The sequence below is a fragment of the Ahaetulla prasina genome, chromosome 4 (genome assembly GCF_028640845.1).
Source record: "Ahaetulla prasina isolate Xishuangbanna chromosome 4, ASM2864084v1, whole genome shotgun sequence".
Taxonomy (NCBI): domain Eukaryota; kingdom Metazoa; phylum Chordata; class Lepidosauria; order Squamata; family Colubridae; genus Ahaetulla; species Ahaetulla prasina.
Window position 1 is genome coordinate 46,084,745 of NC_080542.1, and position 13,260 is coordinate 46,098,004.

Sequence of the window (13,260 nt, forward strand, 5' to 3'; positions counted from 1 at the left end):
AAGCACAGGAGGCAAGTGTCTCATCTATGGGCTCCTCTCTGTCACCTCTGAATAGGACAGTGAATAGGAATGAATAGGACAGAGTAGAAGGAAATGCTTCTTGGTAAAATTTTTGCAATTTATTTTCCAAGCATGCTAAGAAATTTGTCAACCTGTGCAATCTCTCAAGTGTTTTTGGCCACCTTTTTTGTGCACAGGGTCCATATTTTTTTCAAATAGTGAGGATATGGAAAAGCTCTAGAATATATGCTTCTTTGAGAAGCTGCAATCACTGCAAAATGACATTGGCAGTCCTCTTAGAAAACCTACAGAGCTGAATATTGGAATTTCTGGAAACTGCGGCCCAAGTTATCTGAAAGCTGTCTAGTTGGCAAAAGACATCTTAAGCAAAATCATAAAGCTAAGTATGAGCCTTCCATATTTAGAAGAAAAATATCACTAAGCAACATACTGTATGCTGATGGAAAATGGGAACAATCATCACCATTAGAGTTCTTCAACCTGCAATCCTCCAGATGTACAAGAATACAATTCTAATAAAGTAAGAACTGAAGTTCAACAAAATCTGAGAAGATTGATCCTTATCAAATTGTAAATATTTTTTATTGTATAATAAAAATCTGATAAAAGTATCTGTCCACCTTCTCATGAAAGTCTCTATAATTAGGTGCACCTTTGATCTGACCCGTAAGGCTATTCTTATTCTTTTTCAAAGATGGAACTCTTCTTTTATCTGATCTAGCTTTTTCCCCCCCAAATGTGCTGAGGGGATCAGCATACATTGTATTTACTTCCTAAAGAGAAGATTGGCTTCACTGCATAGTTATTGTCCAGATATTGTGGGATTGTTGGAGCTAATCTGCAGAGTTAGAACATTTGAGCAATTAGTTGGTTTCTTTTAGAATGTGTTTTCATTGTTAAATCATGATTTTTTAGATAGTGTTTGCAGATTGCACTAAATTGTAGTTGTTGATTTAACTACAGTTAGTTGGGCTCAGTAATTGCATCTGCTATGGTTTATAAACTAAGATGGCTTGATTACATATTACATATAATATATTCATGTCCTGTAGATGGTTTGGCACCAGTATAGGCTGCAACGGGCGGTTGCTCTTAGAGGTACCTATACAACTTTTAAAAGCTTTCCCAGGGCTTGATACCAGACTGCTTTTATAGGTGGATAGCAAGCTGTTTATTTAGACAACTTTTAAGAAGCAATTATTTTGTACAATCTGCTATTGTTTGTATTGCTATTATGTCATTAAAATAATTACAGATGCTTTGTATTTAACCAGACTTTATCTGAAAGACAGAGAACTTGTGTTTCATAGTGTGAGAAGTCCTCCCCTCCTCCTAGAGAATGAAATATTTTGGGGAATATTAAGATGCAAAACATTATATTTCCCCAAAGGAGAAATGGTGAAACATGTCTTTAGAAGCAGAAAGCAGTCCCAATCTTTCTAAATGTGCCTATTCACAAACAAACCATCTTCACCTACAACAATGGGATTAAAATTTACTTCCTTCTCTACCCAAATTCTAAGAACAGGGCATGACCTTTAGAACATAATAGGATTAACTCACCACCATTAGAATAGCAAAAGACATAGAGCTCACTACATTGCACAACCCCCCAGCAGCATCTCAGAAAACAATGAAGATCCATTCACTCATTCAACCAGTTGGTCAGCTGTCCCAGAACCAGATGCTACTGGCTTTTCTGCTCATCAATAAACAGACCTTCTTTCCTAAGCAGCTAGCCTCCATTTTCTTTCCAGCGCCTCTCTCCTAGCTTGGAACTGAACCAGGTGGATTTTTCTTTCAACAATAGGCAACATCCTATGTCAATCCAAGAAACCTATGTGAAAATTTTGAGAGAAAGTTGATGGAAAATGAATGAAACATTCATAGCATCCAGGGATGGGTTGACTTGTCTGTTCAGTTGATTGGACTCAGTCTTACCTTACAACATTCAAAGTTGTAATGCCACGCATCTGTTGCTAGGGCTTCCCAGCTTTTGACGAAGATGAAGTGACAGATTTCTCTCAGGTAAGACCAATGACCCTTCTCCATAGTGCTGGAAATAGCATCCAGGAATGGGACATGCCAAAGCTGGCTGTTCTCATGGGTGGGCTATAGTCTGGTCAGAGGTCTCCCCCTCCCCCCTCTCCTCCCCCTTGAAGGACCCGGCAACTGAATGCCACCTCCGCCAAGACAAATATGTCAAATTTATAATGCTTAACAAATGGAGAAGGAGAAGATCAAATAGCTGCTCTGCAGACCTCCTCTAACAAGGCCTGCATTGCCCACGCTGCTCCAGGTTGAGTGTGCTGTCACTGTGGGCCTAGGAACGGACTGTAGCTCATATGCCTTAGCGATGGTTAGCTGAAGCCACCAACCCACTGTGGAAGGTGTGACCTTGTTACCTAAGGAAGTTGATTGTAAGGAAATAAACAGTGCCCCTGTTTTCCTCAAGTTGGTAGTCCTCTTAACATAGATGTGGAGGGCCTCCTCATGTCCAAGGTGTGCCATTTCTTTTCCAAGGGGTGAACTGAGTTAGGGCAGAAGTTGGGTGATATCAGCTCCTGCACCCTGTGGAATCAAGTGTTCACCTTGGGTATAAAGGAGGGGAGGGGTCCAACCACAAAATTACTCAATCTGTGTAAAAATTCACATATCACTCCTTATGGATAGAGCAGCAAACTCAGAGATCCGCCTGGCTGATGTAATAGCCACCAAGAATGCTACCTCACAGGAGAAGTGGCACAGGCTGGCAGATCGTAAGAGTTCATATGGGACCCCAGCGAGGGAATTCAATACCTTAAGACAGGTCCTAGGTAGGGTACCTGTGCACTACTAGAGAACATAGATTAATTGCGCTCCTCATAAATCATTGGACTGTGGGATGCTGGGTGAGCTTAACAAGTTAATACTGAGGACAGGGCTGCCACTTGCCTCTGGATGGTGTTGGGCGATAGCCCTTTATCCAATCCATCCTGGAGGAATTCCAGGATCTGGGCTATCAATACTTCTACTGGAGAAATCCCTGACTTGATACACCAGTTACAAAAAGGCCTCCAAGTGGTGGAGTATATGCACTCAGTGGAAGGTCTCTGAGAGGCCTGAATAGTCCTGATGACCCTAAAGGAAAAATTGTCCCCTCTCAGAGCACTCCACTCAAGCGCCAGGCGGTCAGTTGGAACCACTGTCGGTCGAGATGGACCAATTACCCCTGGCTGAGGGAGATCACACCCTGAGGGATCCTCCAGGAGAGATTCACGAGATCAGTGAATCAAGCCCTCCTGGGCCACTTCGGGGCCAGGAGCAGGAACTCCGCCTTTTCTTCCAGAACCTTCCTTATCACCCTTGGAAGAAGAGGAAGATGAGGGAAGGCATAAAGAAGTCCTGGAGGCCATGGGCAGCAGAGAGCATTGACTTCCTCAGCCCCCAGAGTTGGGAACCTGGAGTAATTTTCTGGGGAGGCAAACAAGTCCACCTTCAGGATGCCGTAATAGTCTGTCAATTCCTGGAAGAGGACGGTTGCAGGCGCCACTTCACATGGTCAATGGCTGTCCTGCTGAGCCAGTCCACCTGCACGTTGGACACCCTGGAGATGTGCTCCATAGCTATGGACTGCAGATGTCTCTCTGCCCAAAGACCCAGCCATCTGGCCTCCAGTATGAGGGGCCTGGATCTGGTGCTCCCCTGATGGTTTATGTCTGCCTTCGTAACCACATTGTTACTTAGCACTAGAATGTGCTTGTCTGAGATTGAGTGCTGGAAATGACAGAGGGCCAGATGGACAACCCGCAGCTCCAACCAACTGATGTTCTGTTTCCAGTCCAGTTGGTTCTACCGGCCCTGGGCCATTTGCGATTGGAAGTGCGCCCCCAACCGAAGAGACTGGCGTCTGTTGTTATAACTAGGCACTGGGGTTCTCAGAAGAGGCATCCTTTGGAGATGGCCAGTGACATCCACCAGTTGAGGGAACAGAGGACCTCCCTGGAAACCTGGACCCTGGCTGGTGAGATGTTCCTGCCTGTCCTCTGGAAAGGTAAAAAAAAACCATTGGAGATCTCTGGCATGTAGGTGTGCCCATGGTGTGATGGAAATGCTGGACATATTTTGCCCAGGAGCTTAGAGAGTAGGACTAAGGGCACTTTGTGCTTCCTTTGGATCCTATATGCTAGATCCCTGAGACTGTCCTGTCACTCCTGGGACAGATACACCATACCTTCAATGGAATCTGTAACAGCTGCCAGATGGAGCAGGCGGGTTGAAGGAGTCAAGTGGCTCTTCTCTATATTTATAGAGAACCCGTGGTGTCTAAGTGTCTGAACAGTTACCTGGAGGTCCTCTCTTGATTGATGGATAGAGGACTGGATTAATATGTCACCAGGTAATATTGGACATGCACAGGTATGGCCCTGAGATGAGCCGCTAAGCAGCTAGCACTTTAATAAACGCCCAAGGCACTGATGAGAGATCGAAGGGTAATGTCCTATATTGATAGCGGGTGCCTGCATAGGAAAATCTAAGGTATTTCACAGGGGTGAAATCTAAAAATTTTCCCTACCAGTTCTGTGGGCGTGGCTTATTTGGTGGGCATGGCTTGATGGTCAGATGACTGGGTGGGTGTGGCCAATAACAATAAATAATAAAAATAATAAACAAAGTATAAAAAACAATAAGAGGTACCAAAAACCAACTTTCACACTTTACACACACACAACACAACACAATACAACTGACTCACACAGCAGTTGTGAGCAGCTGCACTTCACACTTCACACAGCCACAAAAAGCTCAAAAACCAACTTTCACACTTTACACACACACAACACAACTGATACACACACACAAAATGCCATATACAGCTTTCTGAGATTTTGTGTGTTTGTGTAGTTAGAGTGAAACACTACAGAAACACACCAAATCTCAGAAAGCTGCACAAATATTTTATTTTATTATTTTATTTTATTGTGGACTTCAATTCCCAGAGTTCCTCAGCCAGCAAAGCCAGCCAGCATTAGTTGATCACTAAGGAAATAGATTAGCTAAGCAATTGATTCTGTCTGGGCTGAAAGTGAAACTGCTTTCGGGCTGGGGAAAAAAGCCATGCGTTCATCAGTAATCAGGTAAGTGCCTTAGAATCTCTACTCTTACTTGTAGAAAACATGTATTCTACAAGTAAGAGTACAAGTAAGGTTCTGCTGATGAGGAACTCTGGTGAGATCGCCAGAGGAGACTTTAATTTTTTTTTTAAGTTTAAAGGCTCTGCCGATCTCAGCTGAGGGCTGGGATCCTCAAATGCTTTTTTTTACTTTTAAAGGCATGTTTCGGCTGAAGAAAAGCCGGCTATTAAAAGTAAAAAAAAAAACCACAAACCTCTGCTGATGGTGCGGCTTTGCAGAGGCAAGGGGGGCGGGGCCAGGAATTTTTGCTACCGGTCCTCCGAACCAGCAGCCGCCATCACTACCAGATCACACGAGCCAGTCCAAACTGGGAGCATTTCAACCCTGGTATTTCTGTTGTAAAGGCAGAATTGGAATATGCAGGTAGGCCTCCGTTAAATCGACTGAGGTGAGGAAGTCACCTTCTCTCATGCCTCCAAGAATCAAATGAAGTGACTGCCACATTTTAGTCTTGAAAAGGAGTGATTTGAAAATGCTAGGGGGAAATAGTCCAATAAATGCAGGTTGTTCAGGGATTAAACCCTCATTGTCTAACGGATCCAACTCCCTTTGCTCAACTTCTTCTGAAAGTGATGGTTGACTCTCATGGGAAGGAGCAAGGGAACCAGGATCTCGAAATGGAGGAAATTCCTCTTGGCAAAGGTCTATGCAATTGGTTGAAAAGGCAGAGACCTCAGAATATGCCCATCGGGGCTGTTGTAATCCAGCAGAAATGCCCTGTTCAATGGCTTCTGCGATAATGTCCTGAATTTTATCAGTCAATAAGGAGTCCTTAGGGACGCGGTGGCTCAGGGGCTACGACGTTGAGCTTGTCGATCGAAAGGTCAGCAGCTCAGCGGTTCAAATCTCTAGTGCTGCCGTGTAAACGGGGTGAGCTCCCAGTAGTTGTCCCAGCTTCTGCCAACCTAGCAGTTTCGAAAGCACGTAAAAATGCAAGTAGAAAAAATAGGGACCACCTTTGGTGGGAAGGTAACAGCGTTCCGTGCGCCTTTGGCGTTGAGTCATGCCGGCCACATGACCATGGAGACGTCTTCGGACAGCGCTGGCTCTTCGGCTTTGAAACGGAGATGAGCACCGCCCCCTAGAGTCGGCAACGACTAGCACGTATGTGCGAGGGGAACCTTTACGTTTACCTTTTTAAGGAGTCCTTGCCTATCTCAGCATACAAGCCTGCAGCCGTTGACGTGACTGTGGCTGAAGGGGCTGCTTGGGACCGTTGACGGGTACATTCAATAACCTTTGCTGAGTTGGGCCAATCTGATATAGAGTCCCATAACTCTGTTTTGGAAATAGCCAGAGGGAAGCTGTGAATAGAGAGTTGGTCGGAATTGCTGTCTGTCAGACTCACAGGGCTCGCTTTGCCTTTTATCTGAACCAGAGCTTTTTTCTTTACTGGCTCTGTCACAGATTCTTCAAAGGGCCTGATCTCTGTGCCTTTCATCCTTTTGGGATGCTTTGCAGTTCTTGGCATGTTTGGCAGCCTTGCTGTGAGCCTTGGAGTTGTGAGCTATGGTTCTGTCAGCTGTGGCTTCAGCCCGAGATGTCTCAGGGCAGCTGGCAACTACTATTGCGTCCGCCATATTGGCTGCAATGCTTTTCCTGTCCTTTCTTGCCTTAAATAAAGATTTGGGTATTGGGACTGTGGCTGGCGCCTTTCCCAACTGGGAGCACGGAGCTCCTCTGTCTGGCTATCCCTGCTGTAAATGGGAGCACTAGACTCCACAGCCTGTCTGGAGCACCTGCAGCTCAAAAGACGGCACGGTGGCCAAATGACAGGAGAGTCATTAGCCTGACAGCAGAGAGGCCCTTCCGAAGGCTGTAGCCAAAGCCCCCAGCATTGGGAAACTCCCAGCGACACTATCACTAATGGGAGGCTGCTGTTAAATTCACGATGTTGAGTAGAGCTGAATAAACATCCAAGAATAATCCTTTTCAGCAGTAAAGAAGCTTCCGGGAATAATCCTAGTCAGAAGAGAAACCTTCGACATGTCTGTCAAGGCTGAAGGATTGAGTCAAAAGCTGGGAAGCCCTAGCAACAGAGGCGTGGCATTACAACTTTGACAGACTCAGTCCAATCAACTGAACAGACAAGGTCAACCCACTATGGAGATAAGCACATTATCTATCCTGGAGATTGGTTCTCTTTGTTTTTAGAGCCTTTGAGTGGTGAAGCTACCAAATGCAAGCCATCAGTAGAAGGTAGCCCTCTTCCAAGAAAAGACTAACTGCCTATTTATAATTAATGATGATTGAAAAGACAGTATTATTTTTATATTTTTCTAATAAATGACTTACTAATAGAAAAGGGCGATTTTTGGCCCCCACCCCCAGATCATTATGAATTGAGGGAATGGGCAGCTAAGAATAGTAGAAACCATTGAAAAGAAAGGAAGGAGCAAGAGATGCAAATATTGGCAAATACTGTTCTTGAAAAGACTGGGTGCCCTTGAGATTAGGCTTGGTTAGGTCAATAGGGCTGAAATCCCCTCTTTTGTAGCATCTTTTCTCCCTTTCCAGTTACCTTTTCCTTTTCCTGCTCAGGTTTTTCCCGCATCTTTCTCTCCAGTCCAGCTCCCCATCCCACCTATTGTTCTCTTTTTCTTGACAGGATGAAGGAACAACTGTAGGGGGTCCCAGGGTCTCTATGCTTGTGTTTGTGTGCATGTGAGAAGTTTTGGTATGTAAGAATTATCAGGGGACATAGACAGAGATCAGTCAATGTTATAAATGGAGGCAATCTATTATGCAGGCATGCAATTAGATATTAAGTCTTTAATTAATTATTTTTGGGCTAGCTCTTACTTTTCTTCAAAAGTAGATTCTAGGGAGGATATGTATATCAACAGCAGTTATAGCAAAATAATAAGCATGTGGTGATTTAATCACCCAAAAGTCACCAGCAATCAATTTATTTGTTAGGACATTTGATACAAGGATGTTTCTGTTTGCCATGGCACTTAAATGCAGATACCATGATCGTGTTGCTTCCTCCCCACAAATTTCCCTAGTCTTTATCAAAAGCTTTCCACTCCTATAGCAGAACCCCTAAGCATAATCTTTGAAAAATCTTTCAGGACCAGCTCCCTACCCAACCTATAGTCACTAGCCAAGGTCATCCCTATCTTCAAAAAGGGAGAGCCCAGCCTAATAGAAAATTACAGACCAATCTCTTTATGCTGCGTCACCTACAAAATTATGGAATCAATCACCAATCAATCCATTACCCTCCACTTAGAAACCAACAACCTACTCTCTAATAAACAATTTGGTTTCAGAAAAAAATTATCCTGTAATCTACAATTTCTACATTGAAAAAGCATATGGACTACTACAAATCTCGATCAGGGCAAAGCAATAGATACAATTTACATAGACTTCTGTAAAGCCTTTGATTCAGTGGTACATGATAAACTACTTCTAAAACTAAAATCCTATGGCATCTCCGGACCCCTCCATAATTGTCAAACAGACAACAGTGGTCAAAATAGGGAGCACCCTATCAAATCCTGCACCTGTTAATAGCAGTGTCCCCCAAGGAAGTGTTCTATTTATTTATTTATTTATTTATTATTTAAATTTATATACCGCCCTATCTCCCAAAGGACTCAGGGCGGTTCACAGGCATATAAAACATCGATACACAAAATTAAAATAATCTTTAAAAAACTTATTCCAATGCCCTATCATTAAAAATAGAAATATAAATATTAAAATCAATTTAAAACCCCTATAAAATTTAAAATCTAAGCCAGTCCTGCACAGATGAATAAATGTGTCTTGAGCTCGCGACGGAAGGTACGAAGGTCCGGAAGTTGACGGAGTCCTGGGGGGAGCTCGTTCCAGAGGGCGGGAGCCCCCACAGAGAAGGCCCTTCCCCTGGGCGTCGCCAGACGACACTGCCTAGCTGACGGCACCCTGAGGAGTCCCTCCTGTGAGAGCGCACGGGTCGGTGAGAGGTATCTGGTCGCAGGCGGTCCCAGATAACCCGGCCCTATGCCATGGAGCTCTTTAAGGGTGGTCACCAAAACCTTGAAGCCCACCCGGAAGGCCACAGGTAGCCAGTGCAGCCTGCGCAGGATGGGTGTTATGCGGGAGCCACGAGGGGCTCCATCTATCACCCGCGCAGCCGCATTCTGGACTAACTGTAGCCTCCGGATGCCCTTCAAGGGGAGCCCCATGTAGAGAGCGTTGCAGTAATCCAGGCGAGACGTCACGAGGGCGTGAGTGACCGTGCATAGGGCCTCCCGGTCCAGAAAGGGGCGCAACTGGCGCACCAGGCGAACCTGGTAGAACGCTCTCCTGGAGACGGCCATCAAATGATCTTCTAGAGACAGCCGTTCATCCAGGAGGACGCCTAAGTTGCGCACCCTCTCCATCGGGGCCAGTGACTCGCCACCGATGGTCAGCCGCGGATTTAGCTGACTGTACCGGGATGCCGGCATCCACAGCCACTCCGTCTTGGAGGGATTGAGCTTGAGCCTGTTTCTCCCCATCCAGACCCGTACGGCCTCCAGACACCGGGACAGCACTTCGATAGCTTCGTTGGGGTGGTCCGGTGTAGAAAAGTACAGCTGGGTGTCATCCGCATACAGCTGGTACTTCACACCGAAACCACTGATGATCTCACCCAGCGGCTTCATGTAGATAAAGAACAGAAGGGCGAGAGAATCGACCCCTGCGGCACCCCACAAGTGAGGCGCCCCGGGGCCGACCTCTGCCCCCCTGTCAACACCGACTGCGACCGGTCGGAGAGATAGGAGGAGAACCACCGATAAACGGTGCCTCCCACTCCCAATCCCTCCAATCGGCGCAGCAGGATACCATGGTCGATGGTATCGAAAGCCGCTGAGAGGTCTAATAGGACCAGGGCAGAGGAACAACCCCTATCCCTGGCCCTCCAGAGATCATCCACCAACGCGACCAAAGCCGCCTCCGTGCTGTAACCGGTCGGAAACCGGACTGGAACGGGTCTAGATAGACAGTTTCATCCAGGTGCAAGGAAACTGATATGCCACCATATTTCTACAACCTTCGCCGGGTTAAGGTTGAGACCGGACGATAATTACCTAAAACAGCCGGGTCCAGGAAGGCTTCTTGAGGAGGGCCTCACCACCGCCTCTTTCAAGGCGGCCGGAAAGACTCCTCCACCAAAGAAGCGCCAGAATCGCTTGAGCCAGCCTCGTGTCACCTCCTGCGTGGCCAGCACCAACCAGGAGGGGCACGGGTCCAGTAAACATGTGGTGGCATTTAGCCTCCCAACAACCTGTCCATGTCCTCGGAGCGACAGGGTCAAACTCATCCCATACAATGTCACCAAGACCGCCTCAGCCGTCTCACCAGATCACCGCAATCTTGGTCCAAACCATCCCGGTTGAACGATTTTATCGATAGATAACCGTTAAACTCTCAGCACGCCCCTGCATCGGGTCATCCCGCCTCCCCTGATGGAGGAGGGAGCGGGTCACCAAACAGGGCGGCTGGGCGGTTATCTGCCGATGCAATGAGGGAGGAGGCGAGGCACGCCTCGCTTCCTCATTGCCACTAGGTAAGCCCTAGTATAGGACTTCACTAGTGTCCGATCAGCTTCTGAACGGCTAGACCTCCAGGAACTCTCTAGGCGTATTCTCCGCGCTTCATCCTCTCAGCTCCTCGGAGAACCAAGGGGCTGGTTGGGACCTGCGCTGGGTCAGAGGCCGCAAAGGCACGACCCGGTCTAAGGCCCCCGCCGCGGCCCGTTCCCAGGCCGCAACAAGTTCCTCAGCCGAGCCGTGTGCCAGACCCTCAGGAAATGGCCCAAGCTCCGTCCGAACCCTCCGGTCCATCAGGCGCCTGGGACGGAACCAACGTGTCGGCTCCGTCTCCCTGCGGTGATGAATGGCGGTCAGAAAGTCCAGACGAAGAAGAGAGTGATCTGACCATGACAAAGGTTCAATGACTATTTCCTTTAAGTCCAGATCTCTCAACCACTGACCAGAGACAAAAATCAAGTCCAGAGTGCCACCCCCAACGTGAGTAGGGCCATCAACTACTTGGGTCAGGTCCAAGGCCGTCATGGAAGCCATGAACTCCCGAGCTACCGTCGATGACGAGCCGGACGATGGCAAGTTAAAGTCCCCCACGACTAAAAGTCTGGGGGTCTCAACTGCCACCCCAGCAAGCACCTCCAGGAGCTCGGGCAGGGCAGCTGTCACGTAGCAAGGAGCCAGGTACGCAACCAGCAAGCCCATCTGACATCTATGACCCCATCTCACAAAGAGGGATTCGCACCCGCAATCTGAGGTACAGTGGTCTCCTCGGCTCTAGACTCTCTAATCACAACCGCCACCCCACCACCCCTACCCTGGCCCCTCGGCTGATGAAATGCTCGGAAACCCGGTGGGCACATCTGAACAAGGGCACGCCTTCTGGGCCCAACCAGGTCTCCGTAACGCCCATAAGGTCCGCTGCACCCCTGAATAAGATCGTGAATTAGGGGCCTTATTGGCCACGGACCGTGCATTGCATAACATCAGCCAAGGCCAGGGCCCTGAGGATCCTGACCATCCGGGAACGGGAGAAGTTTGAGGCTCGGGCGCGCGATCGCCTGTAAGCATCGGCGCGCACCCCCTAACACGATATGAGCCCCACTTCCGCCATATCTGCCCCTCCCCTTACCGTGGAAATAGCACCACCCTCCACCAATGGAACACCGACTCCCCATGACCTCGGACCCACCAACCCCGCCACGAGCATGTGCAGGAACTGACTCCCGACGGGTTACCCCAACACCCACCCCTTCCTCCCACCCCCAACCCAAGCCCGCCGGTTTCCTTCCCTTAAAATCCTTTAAAACTCCCTTAAAAATCTATTAAAACAGCCAATTAAAAACCCTAAGCCTCCTATTTTTCGCATGCCACCTCGACTCCAAAGCCCGTCCTCAAGGTGGGCCTCGATAATCTGAGGCCAGACCATGAGAGGGGCATCTCGCAGGGCAAGAAGGTCAGCCGCAGTAAATGTTCGCATCACTGAGACGGTCCGGCAAGGCCCATCCTGGGCTGGTCAAGTTGGCAGCAAAAGTCATAACAGATGATAAAATGACCATGACCAGTCTGTCCTGATGGGAAATAGTTCGAGATAATCCATGTGCGGTAGATGACAAAACCGCTGACTCAGTCAGTTCACCACCCCATACAAACGACCTGGGGTGGGCTAAGGAAGAAAGGGGAGAGGCACGATGGTAGGGATGTTATAAAGATGGTAAATAGTGGAGGGGTGTCCGCTGGACCCGCGGGTCTTCCTCCGGCGCTGTCACATATCCGCGCCACTAGGGCAAGGTCACAGCCACCCTGGGCCTATCGGGCCATCCGCCACTTCAGCACCGGGCAGGCCGCCGCCACCGCCTCCGCCAGGCCATCGCCACTGGAACGCCCCATCGCCACCGCGAGCAGGCCACTGGAGCTCCCCTAGATGAGAGGGGGACACCCGTCGCCAAATCCGCCAGCAGACCCAGGGCTCACCAGTGACAACGCCCGACGGAGAGGGAAGGGCCAGGCCGCCGCCCTCGCCACCGCAGGTTCGAAGGGCCGATGGAGCCCGGGCGGCCCTCCAGATCTTCATTGGGGCGCAGCCCCTCCGGGGCTCCTCCCATCGCCACCGGAGACGCCCAAACTCCAAACCTCAACTTCCACTGGCCAAGTCTTCCAGGCAGGGGTCCAGGGGGCGCTGCCAACGCCCCCCCCCCCCCCCCCCCCCCCCCCCCCCCCGCCGCCAACCCGCCGAAAAAGGCGGGCGGCGGCTCGGCAAGCCGCTAGGCCGCCAGGATTCCCTCTGAGGCGCCGTGACTCCGCCGTGACTCCGGGGCTTCTCCCAACGCCCCGCGGAGTCGCACAGCGCCCAGCCACCCTATTTACGGGTGGCTGGATCTTCCTCCATCAGGGCGGGGGCCTATGATGGTATTAAGGCCCCCCCCAGACCCAAAAAGAGCCTGGAAAGGCCCGTCGCCGCGTCCCCGATCAGCAGGGCGGCGCCATCTTGGACATGCGCAGAACCAACACTCTTCATACTATACATAAATGACCTTTGTGAT

At 49.0% G+C, this 13,260-nt stretch overlaps 1 protein-coding gene across 2 annotated transcripts in view; it reads left to right on the top strand.

The window, feature by feature from the left end:
• CACNB1 (calcium voltage-gated channel auxiliary subunit beta 1) overlaps positions 1-13,260 on the top strand; it is a 101,659-nt gene that overhangs the window by 81,048 nt on the left and 7,351 nt on the right. The window lies entirely within an intron of this gene.